The sequence below is a fragment of the Caretta caretta genome, chromosome 11 (assembly GCF_965140235.1).
Source record: "Caretta caretta isolate rCarCar2 chromosome 11, rCarCar1.hap1, whole genome shotgun sequence".
Lineage (NCBI taxonomy): Eukaryota > Metazoa > Chordata > Testudines > Cheloniidae > Caretta > Caretta caretta.
In genome coordinates, this window is record NC_134216.1 from 29,399,510 (window position 1) to 29,424,582 (window position 25,073).

General features: G+C 40.7%; 1 protein-coding gene across 6 annotated transcripts in view; it reads left to right on the plus strand.

The window, feature by feature from the left end:
- GALNT13 (polypeptide N-acetylgalactosaminyltransferase 13) overlaps positions 1-25,073 on the plus strand; it is a 360,457-nt gene that overhangs the window by 136,043 nt on the left and 199,341 nt on the right. The gene's annotated exons all lie outside the window — the stretch shown is intronic.

The following is a 25,073-nucleotide window of genomic DNA, read 5'->3' on the forward strand; positions in this document are numbered from 1 at the left end:
GGTACTTCTGAATATGTTATGAAAGTGTTTGTATTTACTATCTGAAAATTCATAGTAATTATGCATATAGATAGCTCCTAGCACTGAAGCACTAATGGTGGAAAAGTAAACTATCCTGAGACCGCATGCTGGCTTACATCATAAGGTCTTTGTAAAGTCCTAACTGCTTTGATTACTGAGATTTTATGTTACAAAAAACTTGGCTCAGATTTCCCATCATTGCAAAATTGCCTTGAGGAATTTTCTGTAACGTGCTGGCTTTTTGGGTGTCAATGGGTGTATTGCCCTCAAGTTGTAAATCCATGTAGCGGCTTTGAGGTCTACGCGTGTCAGTACCGCAACTCTCCTTCAGTTCAAGAGGCCTATTTTTAACAGAGTCAAAGGACAAGTGTGCCATCCATTGTGCTCTGCGTGTATGTATGCATGAACATGTGATTTATATAATAATTGTCAGTGTCTGCAGTGTATGTTGTGCTAAGTTGTTGTGCCAAATAAAATTCCCCATTCATTGCTGAATGTAATGCTTCACTTAAAGGTAGAAAAAACTCCATTTGGTACCTGGCCAACTATGGCAATGGTGTATATATGAGAGGATAGGAATAAGAATTTCCTCTTGTCCCCCCAACATGTGTATGTCCATATGTCCAGGAAATAATGGAGTTACTGCAGCATAAGCAAGGCCTTTCATTTTCAGTTTTTACCAATTTTTCCTGAAACATTGCCAGGTTTGACAAAACCTTTTATTCAATCACTCAACTACATGAAAAATTGGATTAAGAAAATCTAACACATGATGTTAGGCAGGTGTGTGTGATGTTAGATTATTTTTTTATTAATTAAAAGTAATTAATTAAAAGTTAAAGTAAGACAGTGTCATGGAAGATGTATGCACGTATGCGTAGATATGTACCTCGATGCTTGAGTCCTAAAATTAGAACTGCTGGAGCTCCCTGAACCCAGCTCCCTGTTCCAGAAGGAGAGATGGCAGCTTAGTAACTTGGGAATCCTAAGTAACAGAGTTGCCATCTCTCCTTCTGGAACAGGCCTGGAAGTGGAAGAGTAGAGAAGGCAGCATGAGGAGACTATGCCCTTCCCTCCTCTACCTCTTCCACTTCTGAGGCCACTCTTCTCTATTTGTTGCTTTATTTCTCTCTTCTTGTTCCTGATATTTACCCAGAAAACTGAAGCACTGATTTTTTTCCCATTTTAATTTTTTTTATAATAAACACCACCTATAAATTCCTGGGAAATTTTAAACAAAATAAAAACCAAAAATGAAGGGCCTTGAAGCATAAAGCTAATGTAATGGAGTGGAAAATCAGTCCCCTAATTTCTTAACTTCATTTTTTGGATATATATAAAAAAGATACTATTTTTAAAAAGGCTTCAGAGTAGCAGCTGTGTTAATCTGTATTAGCAAAAAGAAAAGGAGTACTTGTGGCACCTTAGCGACTAACAAATTTATTTGAGCATAAGCGAATGCATCCGATGAAGTGAGCTGTAGCTCACGAAAGCTTATGCTCAAATAAATTTGTTAGTCTCTAAGGTGCCACAAGTCCTCCTTTTATTTTTTTTTAAAAAGGCTCAGTCCTTCTAAGGAGGTTTTCAATTGAAATTACATGCATGAAGGATTGACGTTTGGAACAAATCAAGTTCTACAGATGTCGGTATCCATTTAAGGATACTTGTAGATTGCGGTCTGTAAATTTAAAATCTGGGAAGGCCCCAGGGCTTTGTAACCTCAAACCTAAGTTACTGAAGACAGGTGAGAGTATTGTTCCACGACTGCGCAGGTTCTTCCAGACCATCTGGCTCACTAATATAATTTTTCACTGGAAGAAGGGTGGTGTTCTGCCTCTTGTTAGAAAAACACAATAAGGCTGGATGTAATAGTCACTATAATGGTTTTATGCTGTTGTCGGTCCCAGGGAAAGAGTTAATGTCTTGAATCAGTTCTGAACTCTGTGGCAAAGGCACGAAACTTGGTAATTTCCCTATTGACTAAATCTTTACCACGAGACAGCTTTTTGAGAAGATGCTTGAATTCAATAAACCATGTGCAGCACTTTATTAATAAACTATAATCAGACTTTGATTCAGTGCATCAGGTGATCCTGTAGGATTTGATGACATGACTGCATCCCTGGGAAGATAACATTATTAATAGAGTTCTATAATGAAATAGAAAGCTGTGTTTTGAGATAATGGTAGATATATAGCATGGTTTCCTGTTTCCATGGGAATTTGAGGCTACATCCTCATAGAATCATAGAATATCAGAGTTGGAAGGGATCTCTGGAGGTCATCTAGTCCAACCCCTGCCCAGAGCAGGACCAATCCCCAACTAAATCATCCCAGCCAGGGCTTTGTCAAGCCTGACCTTAAAAACTCCTAAGGAAGGGGATTCCACCACCTCCCTAGGTAACGCATTCCAGTGTTTCACCACCCTCCTAATGAAAATTTTTTTCCTAATATCCAACCTAAATCTCCCCCACTGCAACTGGAGAGCATTACTCCTTGTCCTGTAATCTGCTATCACTGATAATAGTCTAGATCCATCCTCTTTGGAGCCACCTTTCAGGTAGTTAAAAGCAGCTATCAAATCCCCCCTCATTCTTCTCTTCCGCAGACTAAACAATCCCAGTTCCCTCAGCCTCTCCTCATAACTCATGTGTTCCAGACCCCTAATAATTTTTGTTGCCCTTCGCTGGACTCTCTCCAATTTATCCACATCCTTCTTGTAGTGTGGGGCCCAAAACTGGACACAGTACTCCAGATGAGGCCTCACCAATGTCGAATAGAGGGGAACGATCACGTCCCTCGATCTGCTCGCTATGCCCCTACTTATACATCCCAAAATGCCATTGGCCTTCTTGGCAACAAGGGCACACTGCTGACTCATATCCAGCTTCTCGTCCACTGTCACCCCTAGGTCCTTTTCTGCAGAACTGCTGCCTAGCCATTCGATCCCTAGTCTGTAGCTGTGCATTGGGTTCTTCCGTCCTAAGTGCAGGATCCTGCACTTATCCTTATTGAACCTCATCAGATTTCTTTTGGCCCAATCCTCCAATTTGTCTAGGTCCCTCTGTATCCTATCCCTGTCCTCCAGCATATCTACCACTCCTCCCAGTTTAGTATCATCCGCAAATTTGCTGAGAGTGCAATCTACACCATTCTCCAGATCATTTATGAAGATATTGAACAAAACCAGCCCTAGGACCGACCCCTGGGGCACTCCACTTGACACTGGCTGCCAACTAGACATGGAGTCATTGATCACTACCCGTTGAGCCCGACAATCTAGCCAACTTTCTACCCACCTTATAGTGCATTCATCCAGCCCATACTTCCTTAACTTGCTGACAAGAATACTGTGGGAGACCGTGTCAAAAGCTTTGCTAAAGTCAAGAAACAATACATCCACTGCTTTCCCTTCATCCACAGAACCAGTAATCTCATCATAGAAGGCGATTAGATTAGTCAGGCATGACCTTCCCTTGGTGAATCCATGCTGACTGTTCCTGATCACTTTCCTCTCATGTAAGTGCTTCAGGATTGATTCCTTGAGGACCTGCTCCATGATTTTTCCGGGGACTGAGGTGAGGCTGACTGGCCTGTAGTTCCCAGGATCCTCCTCCTTCCCTTTTTTAAAGATTGGCACTACATTAGCCTTCTTGTTACTCTTAACATCTCTCGCTAGCTGCAACTCCAGGTGTGATTTAGCTTTCCTGATTTCACTCCTACATGCCTGAGCAATATTTTTATACTCATCCCTGGTCATTTGTCCAATCTTCCACTTCTTGTAAGCCTCTTTTTTGTGTTTAAGATCAGCAAGGATTTCACTGTTAAGCCAAGCTGGTCGCCTCCCATATTTACTGTTCTTTCTACACATCGGGATGGTTTGTCCCTGTAACCACAATAAGGATTCTTTAAAATACAGCTAGCTCTCCTGGACTCCTTTCCCCCTCATGTTTTTCTACCAGGGGATCTTGCCCATCAGTTCCCTGGGGGAGTCAAAGTCTGCTTTTCTGAAGTCCAGGGTCTGTATTCTGCTGCTTTCCTTTCTTCCTTGTGTTAGGATCCTGAACTCAACCATTTCATGGTCACTGCCTCCCAGGTTCCCATCCACTTTTGCTTCCCCTACTAATTCTTCCCGGTTCGTGAGCAGCAGGTCAAGAAGAGCTCTGACCCTAGTTGATTCCTCCAGCACTGGCACCAGGAAATTGTCCTACGCTTTCCAAAAACTTCCTGGATTGTCTGTGCCCTGCTGTATTGCTCTCCCAGCAGATATCAGGATGATTGAAGTCACCCATGAGAACCAGGGCGTGCGATCTAGTAGCTTCTGCGAGTTGTCAGAAGAAAGCCTCGTCCACCTCATCCCCCTATAGCAGACTATAGCAGACTCCCACCACGACATCACCCTTGTTGCTCACACTTCTAAACTTAATCCAGAGACTCTCAGGTTTTTCTGCAGTTTCATACTTGAGCTCTGAGCAGTCATACTGCTCCCTTACATACAGTGCAACTCCCCCAACTTTTCTGGCTTCCCTGTCCTTCCTGAACAGTTTATACCCATCCATGACCATACTCCAGTCATGCGAGTTATCCCACCAAGTCTCTGTTATTCCAATCACATCATAATTCCTTGACTTTGCCAGGACCTCCAGTTCTCCCTGCTTGTTTCCCAGGCTTTGTGCATCTGTATATAGGCACTTGAGATAAGCCGCTGATTGCCCCTCATTCTCAGTATGAGGCAGGAGCCCTCCCCTCTCACACGCTCCTGCTCGTGCTTCTTCCCGGTATCCCGCTTCCCCACCTACCTCAGGGTTTTGGTCTCCTTCCCCCGGTGAACCTAGTTTAAAGCCCTCCTCACTAGGCTAGCCAGCCTGCTCGCGAAGAGCCTGCTCTTCCCTCTCTTTGTTAGGTGGAGCCCGTCTCTGCTTAGCACTCCTCCTTCTTGGAACATCATCCCATGGTCAAAGAATCCAAAGCCTTCTCTCCGACACCACCTGCATAGCCATTCATTGACTTCCACGATTCGACGATCCCTACCCTGGCCTTTTCCTTCCACGGGGAGGATGGATGAGAACACCACTTGCGCCTCATACTCCTTTATCCTTCTTCCCAGAGCCACTAGTCTGCAGTGATCCGCTCAAGGTCATTCTTGGCAGTAGCTTTGGTGCCCACGTGGAAAAGCAGGAAGGGGTAACGGTCCGAGGGGTTGATGAGTCTCGGCAGTCTCTCGGTCACATTGGGAATCTTAGCCGCTGGTAAGCAGCAGACTTCTCTGTTTTCCCGGTCAGGGTGGCAGATAGATGACTCAGTCCCCCTGAGGAGAGAGTCCCCGACCACCTCCACCCGCCTCCTTCTCTTGGGAGTGGTGGTTGTGGAACCTCCAACCTTAGGACAGTGCATCTCATGCCTTTCAACTTGTGGAGTCTCCTTCTGCTCCCTTCCCCCAGACGTATCATCTGGGCCACTCCCCGCAATGGTACCTGTGGAGAGAATATGAAAACATGGTTACTTACCTGTATCTGCGTTGCTGGTACATGGACATTCCCCCTTCTTCTTCTAGAGGTCACATGTTGCCAAATTTCTTCACTGGCCTCCTGTCCCAGCTGTGCAGCCTGCTCTGAATCTTCAGACCCTTGTGCCCGTAGATCCTATCACAGTCTTTGTTCAATATTTGATATTGATTGGCTGATGGATAGGCTAGAGAAGGCAGCTGTCAGTGATGTTGAGCTGAACACCATTTTGCTTTGATACCTTGAACACCTTGATGACATTTGTCTTGTTGGATCAATCTTGTGAATCACTCTAGTTGATAGCTCATCTGGTAGGGCAAGAACCAGTACACTTTGGTTTGGTTATCAGACAGAAGTAAGTTCCTGAAGGAGCCTTTGACAATAGATTACAACCAGCTCAGTATTAACCTGACCAGATGGCATACAGATCAGATGGCAAATGTCAAATACTTTGGCTGTGTTGCAGACAGTGCTGGAGTGCTTGAAAGTTGTAGAAGCTCATATAGTAGCAGCCAAATTCCAGACCATTTAGTGATCTCTGTGGAGATGTCACAGCATAAAGCTTACGATGAAGCTGTGGATCGACAGAACCCTGGTTATACCAACTTTATTGTATGACAGTGAAACATGGGAGCAGAGAAAGGCTGAAGAATGGTGGATTGGTGTTCTTGCTTCTTGTTGGCTTCATCAGCTGCTCCGTATTAAGTGGCAGGACAAGATCAGCAATGAAGCTTTCCATAGTGAAACCCAGTGAGTGCCTGCATCAACACTGGTTCATTTTGTACAGGCATATTAGGATTGAAGACCTATTCCATATTCACCATCAACACTGGTTCACTTGGTACAGGCATATTAGGATGGAAGACCTATTACAAAGCATGGTTACCAAGGACTGCTACTACACAGTCAGCAATCACATGGTTGCCCAAAGCTTTGATGGTGTGATCGGTTCACCAGTGACAGACATAGACTGAACTGCCAGCCAGTCTTACGGACCTAGCTAGAGATCAGTCTGGGCGGTGCTTGATTCGTATGAGGGTCCAACCATTTTTGGATGTGCGACTAGGATGATTAGTTTTGTGTATTTGTTTTTGTTTGGGGGGAGCGGGGAGGGAAAGAAATATTATTTTGGTCACTTAAAACATACAGAAATATGGTGCTGGCTAACCTTTATCTTCCCCCTTTTAATTCTCTACTTCTCATCCATTCTATATTTTGCCACCTAGATACTCTGATAATGGCACACATATCAATGTAATAAATTGCTAAATTTGTTCTCTCAAATGACTCCCACTGTGGATCCCACTTTTACCTTAGATTTGCTGGACCTTCCATCCCTATACAGACACTTTCTGATAGGATACTCTTTAGCTCTTCCTTCCTTGACAAGGAGTCTTTTTTTTTTCTTTTTTAAAATGATCAGATTCTGTGTAGTTAAAAATCCATGTGCATTCCTGATCTCACACACTTATTTGCATATTCATATTGAATGCTTTTCTTTTTTAAGAAACCTGCTAAAAGAGCAACTGAAAAAGTAAATTAAACATTTAAGTGTTAAATAAATGTGTTATGTATTCCATATGCTTTTGTTTTGATGTGGGAATTATAGGGTATCAGTCACCACATGAAGGCTACTATCTGAACAGATAAGGAAGGACAAGAAAGCTTGTCTAAGTAGTTCATCTACCTTAAGGCTCATCATTCTGCAAGAGTGTCAACAGCTGGCATATGAACAGGATCATTTCAGTTATGTTACTGTATTTTCCCTAATCCCTCAGGGTTCCCTTAGAACAATATTCATTAGTCAAACTGATTGGCTGGTACTTATTACTAATAATTTAGTGCCTGATTCTGCAAATGCTCAGACACATGAGTAATGTGAGTACTCCCGAGTTGATTTACTCATGTGAGTGTCTTCAGGATTGATTACTAGATTATTTAGGAAAAGTGTGAGGCAAACTGAATTAAATTATAAAAATATCAATTTTAAATTTTCTCATTTAAGAAAAATCATGTTCCTAGAATATCATGACCTACACTTAACTCTCAATTATTTTAGTTTACAACACATTTTTTCAGAGAAATGAAAACAATTAAATACACACACATTGTCAAGATGTCTAAATCTCCAATTGTGCATGCTTTTAAAATTGAATCTTCACTTAGCATAAATTATCCTGCATATATATATTTGGTTTAAACATTAATCTCTCCAGCTCTGAGTGAAATTTAAAATAAAACAAGCAACGCCTCCATGTCCCACCACACACACACACACACACACACTGCTATTAGGGTAAATCTCATGCATAAACCATGCATGTATGCACCTCCTTGAACTGTAGTCATTTGAAAGACAGCCACTAGGTAACCGTTATGACAAAGTTGTATCAATATTTTTTCCCCTACAAGGCAATATTTCTGGTGATTGTGTGGTAAATTTTGGCAAACCTTAATTTATCTTGTACAGTGATGGCTGCAGTTATCGTATGAACATGCAGATGAGCTTTTATAGTGAAATTAGTCCTAGGATAGTGGATTTTTTTCATTGCTCAGAGCTGAAAAGATCCATTTATGAAAACCAAGGACCTGGTTCTCCACTACAGTGGTGGTGGTTTGCATGACATTGTTCGTGGGTGGTTGTTGTTGTTGTTTTGTTTTTGGTGTACAGCCAGCATAGCTGACTATTTAGGAAGGTAGAGTTGGTGTAGCAGTTCCTATACCACCACTCAGCCTGGATTTGGTTTAGGGAGCACACTATATGAAAGAGGCCATGGCCAGAATGGTCTACCCTCCACTTCTCCCTCACTGCTCCCTGTACCATGGGGCTTTGGCAGCTGGCAAAACTTGAGTTTACAAGAGTGATAAGTTTGTGTGTGTGCATCCTAAAGGAAAGTTTCTACTGCCCAAATTGCCATTCCTCCCATCCTTGTATCTAGGGTAGAGTTACTGAGTTGTGTGCGACAGTGAACTGATTTATTCTGAACACCTGCAAACCAGGTGGGCCAACAGAAGAAACCTGGTACAAAATGTGCTGTTAATTCTCATATAATAACCTGATTCTTCATTTATGATATAGTTTATTGCAAAAAGCATCAGCTCTTTGACTTTTGGCCTGTTGAGAAATGGAAATATAAAGAAGGCAACATGTAGGGTGGCCAAGTTGTTGTTGTTTTTTTTTTTTTTTTTTCCTGGTCATTTATCGTATTTGTTCAGTTCCTCATTAGGCTCTGTTCCTGTTGTGGTCTAAGCTGTAGAATAGTGAGGCATATGCTATTGCTGAAGGGTTCAATATTTTTGTCAGAGAAAGGCTGTTGGTCCATCTCTGTGGTACCTCTATACAAAGTAAAACAGTTTCAACAGGAGAGACTGAGAGAAACTCACTCCAAAATAGCAAATAGCCTGGTGGTCAGGGCACTCACCTGGCATGTAGAACGCTGGGCCTCAAGTCTCTGCTCCACATCTGGCAAAGTGGGGAGTTGAACCTAGGTGAGTGCTCTAACTACTAGGCTGTTAGGTATAAGGGGTAGGGTGGGAGGGCAGTGGCATCTCCTCTTTTGAGACAGGACTAACGGCTTAGATGCATATCTCCAGGAGAGAGTTCACAGCTGTGAATCTTGAGCAGAGGGAAGCAACTCCCTCTGGCCCAGGGTTAGGTGCATAACTCCCTTTTCTGGGGGGGAGGGGAGGACTCCGGGGGTTTCCTACTGCTAGCTCCCTGTTCAGCTTGCTGGCTCCTGTGAATCCCTTTCTTAGAAGTCTAACTCTCCTAGCCTTGGGTAGGAAACCTGGGTGTCTAACTCAGTGCTGGTTTCAGAGTAGCAGCCGTGTTAGTCTGTATTCGCAAAAAGAAAAGGAGTACTTGTGGCACCTTAGTCTAACTAAGGTAACTCAGGGCTGTGGATTCCAGTGGGTGGCAAGGCACCTAAACATTAGGTGTTTGCAATACTGAGTCTGAATCCCCTTTGTGGATTCACCTCTGTGTGTCTTGTATGTTCTGCAAAAGAGTGTTTCAAGTGAAAACAGCACATATCCTTTGAATTTCTATCCTGAATTGTCATCTTCAGAATTTTTCTCTCTTCCAAGTCTGATTTGGCACACATACTAGTATGACATTTTGAAAATTACACTAATTCACCATAGAAAATCATGGTTTTCATTTTCTTTCTAAGAATTGTCTCAAGCAGTTTAAAAATATCACCCTTAATCTCTCTTTATTGATAAGCCTCTGACAATAGACTGTGAAGAGTATTCTATATACAGTATATTCCACTAGAGGTGGATTTTTCTCATCTTTTTAGGTTCATGTGAATTTGTTTCTCATCACAAAAATTCACATGAGAACAAAATGGTGAGGCTTTTATTTTTCTGCTCTGGAAACGCTTTCGTTTGAAGCAGCTAAGTGTAATCTCAGATGGTATTGTGTATTACTTTCTTTATATCCTTCATTAAAAACCACAACAGTTGAGCATTGTCTGAAATAAAAATATTCCAGGTCATATTAAGGTATTATGAATATGTACTATCATCTGAAATTTCAGAGCTTGAAAACTTTAATAGTCTGTGGTCAAACTGACTGTTTTGTTGGCTGACCTTAACATTCGCTTTAACACAGCCTCTGAATATTAATTTTTTATCAGAACTTCTCATGAAAGAACGATATATAATAACCAATAAATTTTTCTGAGCCATATGGTGAACGAATGTTCCATCTCGCTTTGATGTTTCTGAAAACTGCAAGAAGAATTGCTATTGAGTTGATAGAAAGCTAGTCACAATGTTAACTATGGAAACTCTCTCTTACAAATCCAATTTTGACTTGACCTTTTAACTTCTCCATAACAAAACTAATCTATAAAAAAATTCAGATATAGGCTTCTCAGCCAGAGGGGACATTCTTTAAGAATTCTTAGTGATCATTGGACAAACATTGTGAAGGAATCAGAGGCCTATCATTTTTTGCAAGTGATATTTGTAGCTGTTTTTGGAACATAGTATCTCAAAAATTCTTGGTTAAGAAATTCCATTTTTGATTTATTTTGCTTTACTTGGCAACAATTTCTTTAATAAAAAAACCCAAAAACCTACAATATTCTGACTTTTTTTCCCTTTAAACTACCAAAGCTCTTCTAAAGATTTTATTTTCATCCTTAATGATTGTATATCTACAACTCTAATTCTAGCTGATCTAAGTATTTTGTCTGGAATTTTTTTTAGCCTTGACTTGGTTATCACAAATCTAGATAGCTCCTTAGGTGTTTGCAACCAATTAACAGGAATTTCCAGTTAAAATACTCAACTGTTCCAATATTGCTCATTGTGATGCAAAAATCACATGTTTGGGTTTCGGGTTTTGTTTTTCTCCATGTCCGAGCTAAATACATTGAATGGCAACTTGAAAGCCTGCCCCTTGCTTCTGACATTTATAAATAGAAGAGGTAAGGGAGAGCTTCCAATTTGATTTCAAAGACTAGGAAGGAGGATTTTAAGTAGTGCACACTTTATATTCTCAATCTGTATACTTCCCAGGTCTTTTTTATTTTGTTTGTGTGCGTGTGTGTGTGTGTGATGGAAATCTTTGAAAGAACACTTTGACTGCATATCTAATCAGCTACTTGGGGAGGCGGATGGTTTTTCGGCACGTTATTCCTTAGCTCACTTGATATTCATTTTTATTTATTACTTACTTGAAAACGGATTTCACAGCATCGTTTATAGGAATTTGGTGCTTAATTGATTGTACAGTTCACTTACTCACAGGGATTAGCCATTTAGTAAGGTGCATTACAGTTTTTAACATAAAGATCCCAATTATAGATACCACTGATAATTGAAAGTGACCAGTGGTTTCTAAAATTTACTTAAAATTACTTTATGTGCATATTTCTGTTTTTGTTATAGCTTAGAATTATTTACAAATAAACATAATGTCTGTTCATGGAACTACTTTTCCTTCTTGTGAAATATATTCACACTCCTTGTAGGGAGTGTGTGTGTGTGTGTGTGTGTGTGGTAGGTAGTACTCAAAAAGTATTTGTTTACCACTACTTTTGGAGAGGGGCTGGTGGGGGAGAAGAGAGGATTTGGTTTTGGGTGCTTTTGTCTTTATCATCTACATCATTGTACTGGGCTAAGTTCACACCCCTCCCCCCACCCCATGGTTTACATTGGCTTTTGACAGTGAAAACCTGGGTGCATGGTCCCAGGGGAGGAAAGCATTCACTGTGGGTAGTGGCAGCAGCAGTCAGTGATTGCAAGCTCCATTCTGCTGGGAAGGCTGTAGTGTTACATGGTAGCATGAAAATGCTTTCAGTACCTCAATACATGTTCGGGAGGAAAAGTGTTGATGAATCCTATAGGTTAGATGGCTGTTTGTCTAGGAAGGGAACACTTGGCAGGAGAACCTTCACACAACTTAACGCTTGGATAAATTGTTTTATGCAGTGGTGGTCATATATCCACTTTGTTTGTCTTTTACCATCAATTGTTGTTTCATTCCTAGTTTTTGAGTCATGCTGGGTCAACCTCTCCAGAATTCCTTTATTTTGAAAGTTGCTTCAAGTTGTAAGATTAAAAGCTACCCCATTAGTTTATTTTTGAGCATACAAGATATGCAGAGAAAAAATACAGACTACTCAGTTCTTCTCATTTACCTGTCTCAAACTGTATAATCTTTTGAAAAAGAAAATGGATTTGAAAGCCTACAGAGATTAAATTAATTAGTTCTGCTAGAAAGTATTGTTAAATGAAAGTTTGAAAATGCACCTACCTTGTGAACACACAAAAGCAAAACAAACAAACACAATCCATCACCTTGGAAGACTGCCAATGGGAAGAGAAAAAATATAAACAGATACCCTGACTGAGATCAAAGTGAGTTCCCAACACATAAATTAGCTAATGACTATTAAGTCAGGAAAAAAGATAAGAGTGATGACAAATGGAACAATTAAAATCTGCAGCTTTTTCCTTTTGTCTCTCTTGATCTAGTTGCTGTTATCCCAATACAGAAATAAATGCTTGATTCCATTGTCACTTTCATCAGTATTATACCCATATGAATGTATTGTTTCCAGGTTATTTCTGGATTAGACTGGTGCATGTGAGAGCAGAATCATGCCCTAAGTTTGAGAGAACATGCCTAAATTCAAAGAAACGTTATGAAGTTATTTTAAAAAAAATAAGTCCCTGTCTGGTGCTAGCTCTGGGGAAAAAAATAAGTAAGGGAGTGGCTCAAGCTACATACTTCCATGTTTTGGAGGCCTCTGGCAGATTTTGGGGAAATATGCCTGGATGAGGAAAATTCCACATTAACCCCATTTTCTATGCCATTTGACAGCTACTGTATTTTCCTGGTAACCATTATGCCCTAGAAATGTCCAAAGTAAGTTATTTATTATTTGTTCTGAGATAGCAATTAAGATCCCCAGTCATAGACTTGGACCCCATTGTGCTAGGCACTGTACATACACAACAACAACAAAAACTTTCCCAAAGAGCTTGTAATCGAAGTATAGGACAAGAGACTACAGGTGAATACAGACAGAGGGACAGATGTGGAGTACAATGAGACCATAGTGGTCAGTAGAGCTGGTCAAAATTTGGGACTTCCATTTCATGGGAAATTTTAACATTTTGAAGTTTGTCAGATTTTGGAAATTTCCTGCAAAAATGGAAATTGCTTAAATGTTTCATTTTGGAAACACCAACATATGATGTCCTTGAAAGTATATCTGCTTCCCGGGACCCAGCTGCTGATTGAAATGGACGTGATTCTTGTAATGTTCACTTGGTCATCAGTGATCACTTTCACCCCTGCTATTTAGTGGTGATCCCCGTGAAACTGATAAGAATTGTCAATTTCAATTAGCTACCACAGGCTTCCACCCTCTACAGCTCCCAGGCAGCCTTCCTATGGCCCCCCAGGGCTTCCAGATGCCGGAGCTAGCTGGCTCCCCTGGCTGCCTGCCTCCTACAGGCCATGGAGATGACTGCCACAAGCATTGAGCAGCCTGGGGAGCCAGTAGGCCCGAGAGCTTAGAAGCCTTGGAGTCCCCAGCCCTGGGGCAGTCTGCATGGTGAGGCTGTCCCAGAGCTGTGGACCCCAGTTGCCTTCTAGGCAAGGTGGTGAGAAACCGGGCAGCTGTCAGGAAACCTGTGGTTTGTTGGATGATTGTGAACCCAATAGGTTTCTGCAAAACATTTCAGGTTTGACAAATTTTGCATTTTCTGACACAAATTTATGACCAGTTCTATTGGCCGGAATGATAAGCAGCTTACCAGCTGCTGAACCCTTTTTGTCAATTTTTTTTGTAGACCTCCAGGTAAAGGAGAGTTTTAAGGAATTTTAAGTTAGCAGCAATGTTAGAGAGAACATGTACTACTGCTTCTATTGATCACGTAGTCTGGGGTAAAAGTAGAAAGAAACATGACATGCTAAAAAGAGTTCTGATTATGTCAAGGAGAGATGGTTTGAAATACTGCAGGTAAGGTACTTTGAAAATTTACCCGAAAAGGCATCTAACTATGTAACACTAAAGCAGAGTTAATTGTGAAAAAGCCAGTACCTCAGAATAAATAGGTTTCAGAGTAGCAGCCGTGTTAGTCTGTATTCGCAAAAAGAAAAGGAGTACTTTCAGCATCCGATGAAGTGAGCTGTAGCTCATGAAAGCTTATGCTCAAATAAATGGTTTAGTCTCTAAGGTGCCACAAGTACTCCTTTTCTTTTTTCAGAATAAATAGACATTACACAGATGCGTAGAAATAGTCCTCTAGTTCTCCAGATTCCTGCCCAAATATACACAATACCGTTCCATATAGAGAGAGATTCTGCTGGCCCCTTACCCAGGTGTGCAGTGGAAGTAGAAGGAGTAAGTAGCTTCCTCCTGCACTTCTTTAGAAGGCTTGCGTAAGGGCCAGGCAAAAATCCAGTCCTTACACTTAAGAGGAGTTCAAGGATTGCTCTCTTCTTTCCCCCTAAACAGTAATAGAACCATAGCTCTAGCCTCATCAGGGATGTCTCTCAGTTCAGGGCAACTGCACTTGTATTCCTACTCTTTTATACCTCAAAATCACCCTAGGCTCATGGCCCCTTAGTCACAGCCTCTCGGGCAGAGACCTGCATCTCTTCCCCTTCCCGGATATTTTCCGTGCTGACAGTTCCAGTTAGCACTGTGATAGTCCTGGCAAGCAGACCATCTACACAGGCCAGCGTCTGCACTTTGCTTTCTCTCCATAGTCTACGGATAACTCTACTCACCAGCAGGTACCAAAGAGCTCTTTATAAGCAAGTACATCTATTCTTAGCCTGGAAGCATGACAGAGAAAACAGTAAAAGAATTTATGTGCTTGTTAAAAAGCTTACCAGAGGTCACCCCAACTTCAGCCTCAGGCCCTGCTCGATGTCATTCTTTCAGAACACACAACTGTGTTTTCCCATGGTTACAAGTTCACAACTGTCTCAGATTCAGATCCAGAACAACCATGGACAGTTCAGTCTTTTCTTTATACAGCTTGAGTCTTTTGATATTGGCTTCTTGTAACAGCTGGTCAGCAGGCACTGTCCTACTTTTCAGGGCATAGCGTCAAAAGGCTGGGTTTCTGCATAACCAGAGGTGGGAAATTTGAATTCACCATCACTTAGGTATAACCCAGGAAAACCATTTAACACTCTTTGTTCCAAAAATCTATTTTTGTCTGGCACATTGTTCAGCATAGATCTTTGAACAACCAGGTGTCTAGTTGTCAACCAGGTGTCACATTTCCCCACTGGAGAGGTTACATACAATCCCAGTTCACAATAATACATAATCATTCATTTAGTACTTAAACTTAATTCAATAAGGTCTCCCAATTATATTCTAGGAAATGCTATATCTGACAGTGTCAACCAGCAAAGCTAGTTGGCCAGGCAGGGGAGCATGCTGTATGTCATGAAGGAGTAGGGCAGTGTTCATGCTCCCCAAGCACGCTGAGGAGGCTGCTATCCAAGCACTGAAGGAGGGAGCTGCAACAGTGTTCAGAATATCTGGGCAGGGACACAGAACCTTAACCCTGTTCTCTATTCTTGAAACTATAAAGCCTCTCTTTTTCAATTCCCATTCTAAACTTCTTAAGAGTTTCTTTAGTTCCCTTTGGAGCTGTCCCAGTTTTGCTGTGTTTGTCTAAAATCTTCTAAATTCCAGACTCTCCCTCAGTTGTAGGACATGGATGTTCATAAGCTTTGAATGGAAAAGAAAGGATCCAGAACTACTTGTTCAACCTCTTCTGCTGAATGGTCTTTTTAAGTTCTGTCCCTTTCTGTTCCTCTAACACATTCCTGTAGTGTAGGTGCATAACCTCATCCTCACACTGCACAAAACATTCTCACTAATTACTTGATAATTTGTTTAAAAATGTGCGTAACCTGACAGCAAAATAATTTAAGCCCAAATAACTTAATCATATATCCGTTTTAGTAGCAACTACAAAACCTTAATCAGTGTTCATTACAGCAATGCAAAACTGCTCTATAGCTTATTCTAGATATGACAGCTTTGGAATCTTGATACCAATATGCCTAAGAACTCAGTTACAGGAAATTATTTTAGTCATGGAAGGAGACCTGAACATACTAGCAATATAAATAATTTCTTACCTAATTGCATAAATCTATAATATTAAGTGTTTCACTAACTAACTCTTTGTAGAATTGGTTCTAAAATTAAAAAATAAATTACTATCCTATCTACTCTCAAGCTATTCAGTGTAAGAAAATCTCTAGTCTGTATGCAGCCTTATAGAACTATTGGAGCTTGTCTTTATAGATTTATACTGAAATGCCTCCCTAGAGCCAGATTCAATACAGACTGGCAGATTTTACTTTGCAGTAGACTACTACCAGGAAGACTGTTTTTGAAATTGTCTTTAACACAATGTGCAATGAATTCTTTGTATTTCTTATTAGAATTGAAGATTTTTTTTATATAAAAATAATATTATTTATGGCTCAAGTGAGGGACTATGGGTCATTATGCAACATCTTACATCTGCCATAGCTATGAAACTTAAGATTTCAGATTCAAGCATTATCAGCTGAGCACCAAGATGGGTGAGGACAAGAAAACATGAATGTTCATCAGGAGTATTTGTGTATGGCTAATATAATTTGAGGTTGCATCAGTCACCAGCATCAATAAAATAATAATTCAAAGTTCTATATGTGCAGCTGTATTAATAAGCTCTTGGGGAAGGGAAACCATCTCTTTGTTCTATGTTTGTACAGCACCTAGCACAATGGGGTCCTGGTACATAAGAACCACTCCTAGGAGCCATGGTAATACAAATAAGTAATATGGTTTTACCCCGTGCTGTGAGGGAAGGGTTTTCATCCTGAAGTTGGAGAGTGCAATGGCACTCTGTGATATTTAGTAGTGACAATTTTGTGGAAAGTGTACATGATAGCTTTACTTCCAAATATTGATATACTGGTATGTTTTAATTTGAGCCATGTGGGTATTCAAATAAAAAGCATACATTACATGAAGGATTTAGACATTGCTTGGCTTTTGAGATATTTGATTCATTCAAATGACTCTCTTTTAGGGTGAAGAGGTCCACTTTTGAAAATGCCCTTTGTTCAGAGAATCCCTAAATAATTAAATGGCCTAAAAGTGCAAAAATATGTCCAGAGCTGATTGAAACTCAGAATTTCTATTTCATCTGAAATTTTGATATTTCAAATCCCCCTTCCTCCAAAATAGGAATTCTGAAAATTTTAATTTGGAAAAAATCTGAAATGTTTCAGAATTTATCGCCCCTTTATTTTTATATTTTAAAAAATTGCTTACATTGTTTCATGACATGTAAGTAGAAGTAGTGGATAATATGTCACGTCAGGTCATGTCATACTCTGTAATACTACTACTGACCTATCAAATTTGACATATCAAAATATTTTATTGTATTTTTAAAATCATTAAAGGTAGTTGCTTCTTAGTACTGATGAAAAACTCTGATTTTGTAATTGTTCAATATGTCTCTTGTTTGTATTTGAATTAAAACAGTTTGACATTTCAGCACTTTCATCCAGAAAAGATCAGTGCTCAGTATTAATTAGAGGAGCAGCTATTTTCAGTATCCTAGGATTTAGAAAAAATGAGTCCTGTCTAACACAAGGATATTGAATACAGCATCTCCTCTAATTGTTATTACGTAATAACATGTCATATTATGCACTACTAGTACTGACACCCCACAAAATAAAAGTAATATAAAAATAATGTTAAAAAATTTCAAACCAAAAATATTTTTTAAAATAAAATTTTGGAATAATTCTGAAACATTTTTGCTGTCTGAAATCCTTTCAAAGGAAATTTTAATGAAAACTGGTATGATCTTTCAAAAATATTCAGTTTCATGGATATGGCTGTTTCCAATAGAAAATGTGCGATGAAAATGTTCCAAGCCACTCAGCAGCATCGATGCCACCGTATGGCTTTATTAGTGAGATCCTAAATGGGATCACTCTGTGAGGCATAAAGAACTCCTCTCCTTAATGAAGTTCAAAAAAGAAAAGTTCTCAAGTGCAATTTTGTTGGATTTGCAAAAAGAAAAGGAGTACTTGTGGCACCTTAGAGACTAACCAATTTATTTGAGCATGAGCTTTCATGAGCTACAGCTCACTTCATCAGATGCATACCGTGGAAACTGCAGCAGACTTTATATATACACAGAGAATATGAAACAATACCTCCTCCCACCCCACTGTCCTGCTGGTAATAGCTTATCTAAAGTGATCATCAGGTGGGCCATTTCCAGCACAAATCCAGGTTTTCTCACCCTCCACCACCCCACACAAATTCACTCTCCTGCTGGTGCTAGCCCATCCAAAGTGACAACTCTTTACATAATCAAGTCGGGCTATTTCCTGCATAAATCCAGGTTTTCTCACATCCCCCCCACCCCCATACACACACAAACTCACTCTCCTGCTGGTAATAGCTCATCTAAACTGACCACTCTCCAAGTTTAAATCCAAGTTAAACCAGAACATCAGGGGGAGGGGGGGGGGTAGGAAAAAACAAGAGGAAACAGGCTACCTTGCATAATGACTTAGCCACTCCCAGTCTCTATTTAAGCCTAAATTAATAGTATCCAATTTGCAAATGAATTCCAATTCAGCAGTTTCTCGCTGGAGTCTGGATTTGAAGTTTTTTTGTTTTAAGATAGCGACCTTCATGTCTGTGATTGCGTGACCAGAGAGATTGAAGTGTTCTCCGACTGGTTTATGAATGTTATAATTCTTGACATCTGATTTGTGTCCATTTATTCTTTTACGTAGAGACTGTCCAGTTTGACCAATGTACATGGCAGAGGGGCATTGCTGGCACATGATGGCATATATCACATTGGTGGATGTGCAGGTGAACGAGCCTCTAATAGTGTGGCTGATGTTATTAGGCCCTGTGATGGTGTCCCCTGAATAGATATGTGGGCACAATTGGCAACGGGCTTTGTTGCAAGGATAAGTTCCTGGCTGATTTAGAACAACGCTTCCTCAGCTCTCGCCCCTAAAGCCCCTACTCTACTTGCACTATATTGATGACATCTTCATCATCTGGACCCATGGAAAAGAAGCCCTTGAGGAATTCCACCATGATTTCAACAATTTCCATCCCACCACCAACCTCAGCCTGGTCCAGTCCACACAAGAGATCCACTTCCTGGACACTACAGTGCTAATAAACAATGGCCACATAAACACCACCCTATACCGGAAACCTACTGACCGCTATTCCTAACTGCATGCCTCCAGCTTTCACCCTGCCCACACCACACGATCCATCGTCTACAGCCAAGCTCTGCGATACAACCGCATTTGCTCCAACCCCTCAGACAGAGACAAACACCTACAAGATCTCTGTCAAGCTTTCTTACAACTACAATACCCACCTGCAGAAGTAAAGAAACAGATTGATAGAGCCAGAAGAGTTCCCAGAAGTTACCTACTACAGGACAGGCCTAACAAAGAAAATAACAGAACGCCACTAGCGGTCACCTTCAGCCCCCAACTAAAACCCCTCCAACGCATTATTAAGGATCTACAACCTATCCTAAAGGATGACCCAACACTCTCACAAGTCTTGGGAGACAGGCCAGTCCTTGCCTACAGACAGCCCCGCAACCTGAAGCAAATACTCACCAACAACCACATACCACACAACAGAACCACTAACCCAGGAACTTATCCTTGCAACAAAGCCCGTTGCCAATTGTGCCCACATATCTATTCAGGGGACACCATCACAGGGCCTAATAACATCAGCCACACTATTAGAGGCTCGTTCACCTGCACATCCACCAATGTGATATATGCCATCATGTGCCAGCAATGCCCCTCTGCCATGTACATTGGTCAAACTGGACAGTCTCTACGTAAAAGAATAAATGGACACAAATCAGATGTCAAGAATTATAACATTCATAAACCAGTCGGAGAACACTTCAATCTCTCTGGTCACGCAATCACAGACATGAAGGTCGCTATCTTAAAACAAAAAAACTTCAAATCCAGACTCCAGCGAGAAACTGCTGAATTGGAATTCATTTGCAAATTGGATACTATTAATTTAGGCTTAAATAGAGACTGGGAGTGGCTAAGTCATTATGCAAGGTAGCCTGTTTCCTCTTGTTTTTTCCTACCCCTCCCCCTGATGTTCTGGTTTAACTTGGATTTAAACTTGGAGAGTGGTCAGTTTAGATGAGCTATTACCAGCAGGAGAGTGAGTTTGTGTGTGTATGGGGGTGGGGGGGATGTGAGAAAACCTGGATTTATGCAGGAAATAGCCCGACTTGATTATGTAAAGAGTTGTCACTTTGGATGGGCTAGCACCAGCAGGAGAGTGAATTTGTGTGGGGGGGTGGAGGGTGAGAAAACCTGGATTTGTGCTGGAAATGGCCCACCTGATGATCACTTTAGATAAGCTATTACCAGCAGGACAGTGGGGTGGGAGGAGGTATTGTTTCATATTCTCTGTGTATATATAAAGTCTGCTGCAGTTTCCACGGTATGCATCTGATGAAGTGAGCTGTAGCTCACGAAAGCTCATGCTCAAATAAATTGGTTAGTCTCTAAGGTGCCACAAGTACTCCTTTTCTTTTTGCAAATACAGACTAACACGGCTGTTACTCTGAAATTTGTTGGATTTGTTACACTATTTCTGGTTACTTTTCCACAATCCTTGTTGGTTTTTGTTTTTATTTTTCTCTGTTAGTTTATTTCTTTATTTAAATATATTATGAAGTCTTGAGAAGGTTGATGTATGTGGGGAAGGTGGGAGGAAATGAGTTAATTGGAGGAGGGACTAGGAAGAAGAAGGTGGGACCCTGAAAGGAAACAGGAAGAGGGAGCAAGGAAGAGAAGGAAATGAAGGATTGAGGGCAAGGAGAGTAGGCAATGGGACTGCAAAGCAGAGGAGAAGGGAGGAGTTTGGGGAATTAATCAACCATGACTCCACTGACAACAAAAAACATGACTTTTAGTTGTTTTTTGTAAAAATCATGGTTTTGGTTGCTCTGGCCAACCTAATAGTGAGACAGACCCTCTGTGATTTTTTTTTTAATACAAATTTGGCTCTGTGTATGTTAAATGGTACAGACCTGCTGGTTTTTTAAATGTTTTTTTTAACTATTAGCTACATATTGTTAAATGGCTTTGATAATTTTTATGTAAAATAACAAATATTTGACTTTGCTTATTTTTCCCATGACAAACAACTTTTTCATTAACATGTTGTATGGCAAACTTTTCTTCCTTTTTTAACTAAAATCATAACTCTTGCAATTTTGCCTCCGCAGCCAAGGCAAAGAATCTTGCCTCCCCAGCGTCTTCCTAGCTCCATCATAGCTTGAAACTGATTAACATCAAAGCACCTTAAAATGCATCTCCCCCACCTCCAAGACAAATTGAAGGTCAAGGGGAGAATAGTAAAGGTGGCTAAGTGTTCAAGGTGGAGGAGGATTTTGAATTTTTGCTTGGCTAACTGGTGCTTGGTTACCTTTTTTAATAATTTTACTGTTCCTCTTAACTTAAAAATATCTGTCAAGGGTACCTGCCACATAAGCACCCTTTTAGTTTTCCTATAAATCTAAACAAAGAACAGAAATAGTGACATAAGACATTTATAAAACTCCTGAGGATGCACAGATTTCACCTAAAATATGCATTTATTTAGAATCATAAACGTACCTTGTTTACTATTTTCCATGAATGCAATTTTTTGGGGTTCCTCTTTGTTGTGTGCTGTTCCTGATGTAAAGCTCCCACACATACACAGTAGACGGATACATTGGTAGTAGATTTGCTTGCAGCAGCATCTTCCTTGTGAACTGACAGTGGCTCGATTTTTCTGATTTAATAGTGCAAGGCTATTCAAGCATGAAATTGCCTCCTTCATGTAGAGCAATCCCCTTTTGCCTGGCAAGTCAAGGCTCAGAAACTTGATATTTACTGTGATTACAGTTGTTGACCCCAAACAATTGTTGCTACTAACAAAGTTAAGCTTTTTTACATGGCCCAAGAGAGAAATGTTAGAATAACTCACCAAATTCTGTTCAGAGGTGAAAAGAGCATGCAATTACATTCAGCAACATGAAGCTAACTTATCCGTTTCCTTGTTTAAAAAGCTATTCTTTAATGGTAACATTACATTGTTTTATGCTATTCTAAAAATGAATAGACAATGAAAAGCTCAAGAACAGGAGTATGAGACACTACTCTTGCAGACCATGGCACAAATATTGATCACAGAAATGTAGGACTAGAAATGATGTTGAGAGGTCATCAAGTCCAGCCCCCTGCACTGAAGCAGGACCAAGTGAACCCACACCATCCCTGACAGGTGTTTCTCCAACCTGCTCTTAAAAGCCTCCAGTGATGAGAGTTTGCTCCTGAAGGTAACTGAATGCTAAGCGTGGAGAGCCAAAGTGCAAGTGATTCGCAGTCCAACTTTTTATCAGCAACTGCGCAGAGGGGCTTCTGCATAGTATAGAGAAATGTACTGGACATAATGAACTGAAATGAAGTGGTGATTAGGCTGGAGCAGCAGCTCCACTATCTTTGAGTGGGTGCAACGTTAGACAATGATCAGGAAGTATTCGTATTGTGGAGAGGGTGGAATCAAAGTTCTGTCCTTCCTCTTCAGAAAGTGAGGGTCTGATGAGGTGCTAGCCAGGGCCTGGGAGTATGCTGACAAATGAGTTTTTGGTTGGCTCTCTGTAGGGGCACAAGAGGGCAAGGGAGTGGCTCATAGTTCTTTGAGCACCCATGTGGGGGCTGCCCAGAGAATATAAGAGCATTTGGAGCCCTCTTTCAGTGGTGGTTCCGGTCCTAGGCCTGGAGAGGGAAACTCTGGAAACAGCTTAGTTTAAGGAGAAAGGTTTAGGCATCTGTCTTATTATGTATGGTTATTGTATGTGATGCAGGTTATTTCCACACTTCAGGAAAATATTCTATTCTATTGAGTTAATGGACTTTTTATTTTTTTAACGCTATTGACAGCACACCCAGAAAATTCACTCGGTGTTACAGTGAATAACTTGGAGTAGTTCCCAGAATTCTAGGAAACAAAACCTCTGTAGACAATTCATGCTTCGGCCTTAAGTGCTTATTAAAGAAAGCTGTCCTCTCATTTTTGGTGTGGATGGTTATTCAGGGAAAGAGATAATAAGCAATAATGTTGCATACGTTGTAGTTTAATATACATCTTACACTATAACTATTCACAAGTAAGAGCATAAGGCCTTTTCTACTAAGAATGCTCATTCATTGTGGAGAAGCTAGCAGAACATATTTATATAATATGCAGAACTGGAAAACAGCATTTCCAAATTTTGTAGTTGTTAATTAGCAGTTGCAAGAGACATTCAACAGTACATCTAATCAGCATGGAGAAGTCATGATGACAGATACCTGTACAAGGAGAGTTGACACAATAACAATACTAATGCTTGTGAATTTACAAAATTGGATTGTGGTTAATCAAGACGATAGATGTGAGCCTTGCATCACAGTGATTTGCTCTGGGTACATTTGAAAAATCTGGTGCATCATAGAACTATTGTTTCATGTGTTGCTGTTGCTATCTTGGCAGAAATCCAATTTACGGAAGAAGCTCTAAGACTAATACATCTGTTACCTGCCTTATGAAGCATGGCATTGAAGACTACCTTATACCTATTAGCTAACACTGAACAAGAAACTAAGTGACTGTGTCATAAATTATATCATCTCCCTTCTCTTTACTCAGAGTGACACACAATTTTGCCTCTCAGCTAATAGCTCCAAACCTAGCTTCTGTAGATTATCACAGAGCAATAAAATGAGGACATGATTAAGTCTGTAGCATACAAAATGTCATTAATGGTGCCATGTGAAAATGATTGCTGATTTTCCTCTTCTCTTATTTCCCTTATTGCAGTTATAAGTCAGAATACTTTGTTTCAGCACTGAACGCTTTCTAAAACATACTTTGAATATATAATGATTCATAGTATATAGAGTATGCAGGGGTGCAGTCAGAAAGGCCAAAGCACACTTGGAGTTTCAGCTAGCAAGGGATTGAAGGGTAACAAGAAGGGTTTCTACAGTTATGTTAGCAACAAGAAGGTGGTCAGAGAAAGTGTGGGACCCTTACTGAATGGGGGAAGCAACCTAGTGACAGATGATGTGGAAAAAGCTGAAGTACTCAGTGCTTTTTTTGACTTGGTCTTCACCGACAAGGGCAGCTCCCAGACTGATGCACTGGGCAGCACAGTATGGGGAGGAGGTGAGCAGCCCTCAGTGGTGAAAGAACAGGTTAAGGACTATTTAGAAAAGCGGGACATGCACAGGTCTATGGGTCTGGATCTATTGCATCCAAGGTTGCTGAGGGAGTTGGCTGATGTGATTACAGAGCCATTGTCCATTATCTTTGAAAACTTGTGCGGCTCGGGGGAGGTCCTGGATGATTGGAAAAAGGCAAATATAGTGCCCATCTTTAAAAAAGGGAAGAATGAGAATCTAGACCAGTCAACATCACCTCAGTCCCTGGAAAAATCATGGAGCAAGGTCCTCAAGGAATCCATTTTGAAGCTCTTAGAGGAGAGGAAGGTGATCAGGAACAATCAACATGGATTCATCAAGGGCAAGTCATGCCTGACCAATGTGATTGCCCTCTATGATGAGATAACTGGCTCTGTGGCTATGGGGAAAGTTGTGGACGTGATATATCTTGACTTTAGCAAAGCTTTTGGTACGGTTTCCCACAGTATTCTTGCCAGCAAGTTAAAAAAAGTATGGATTGGATGAATGGACGATAAGGTGGATAGAAAGCTGGCTAGATTGTCTTACTCAATGGATAGTGATCAATGGCTCGATGTCTAGTTGGCAGCCGGTATCAAAGAGAGTGCCCCAGGGGTCGGTTTTGTTCAACAACTTCATCAATGATCTGGATGATGAGATGGATTGCACCCTCAGCAAGTTTGTGGATGACACGAAGCAGGGGGGAGAGGTAGAGACACTGTAGGGTA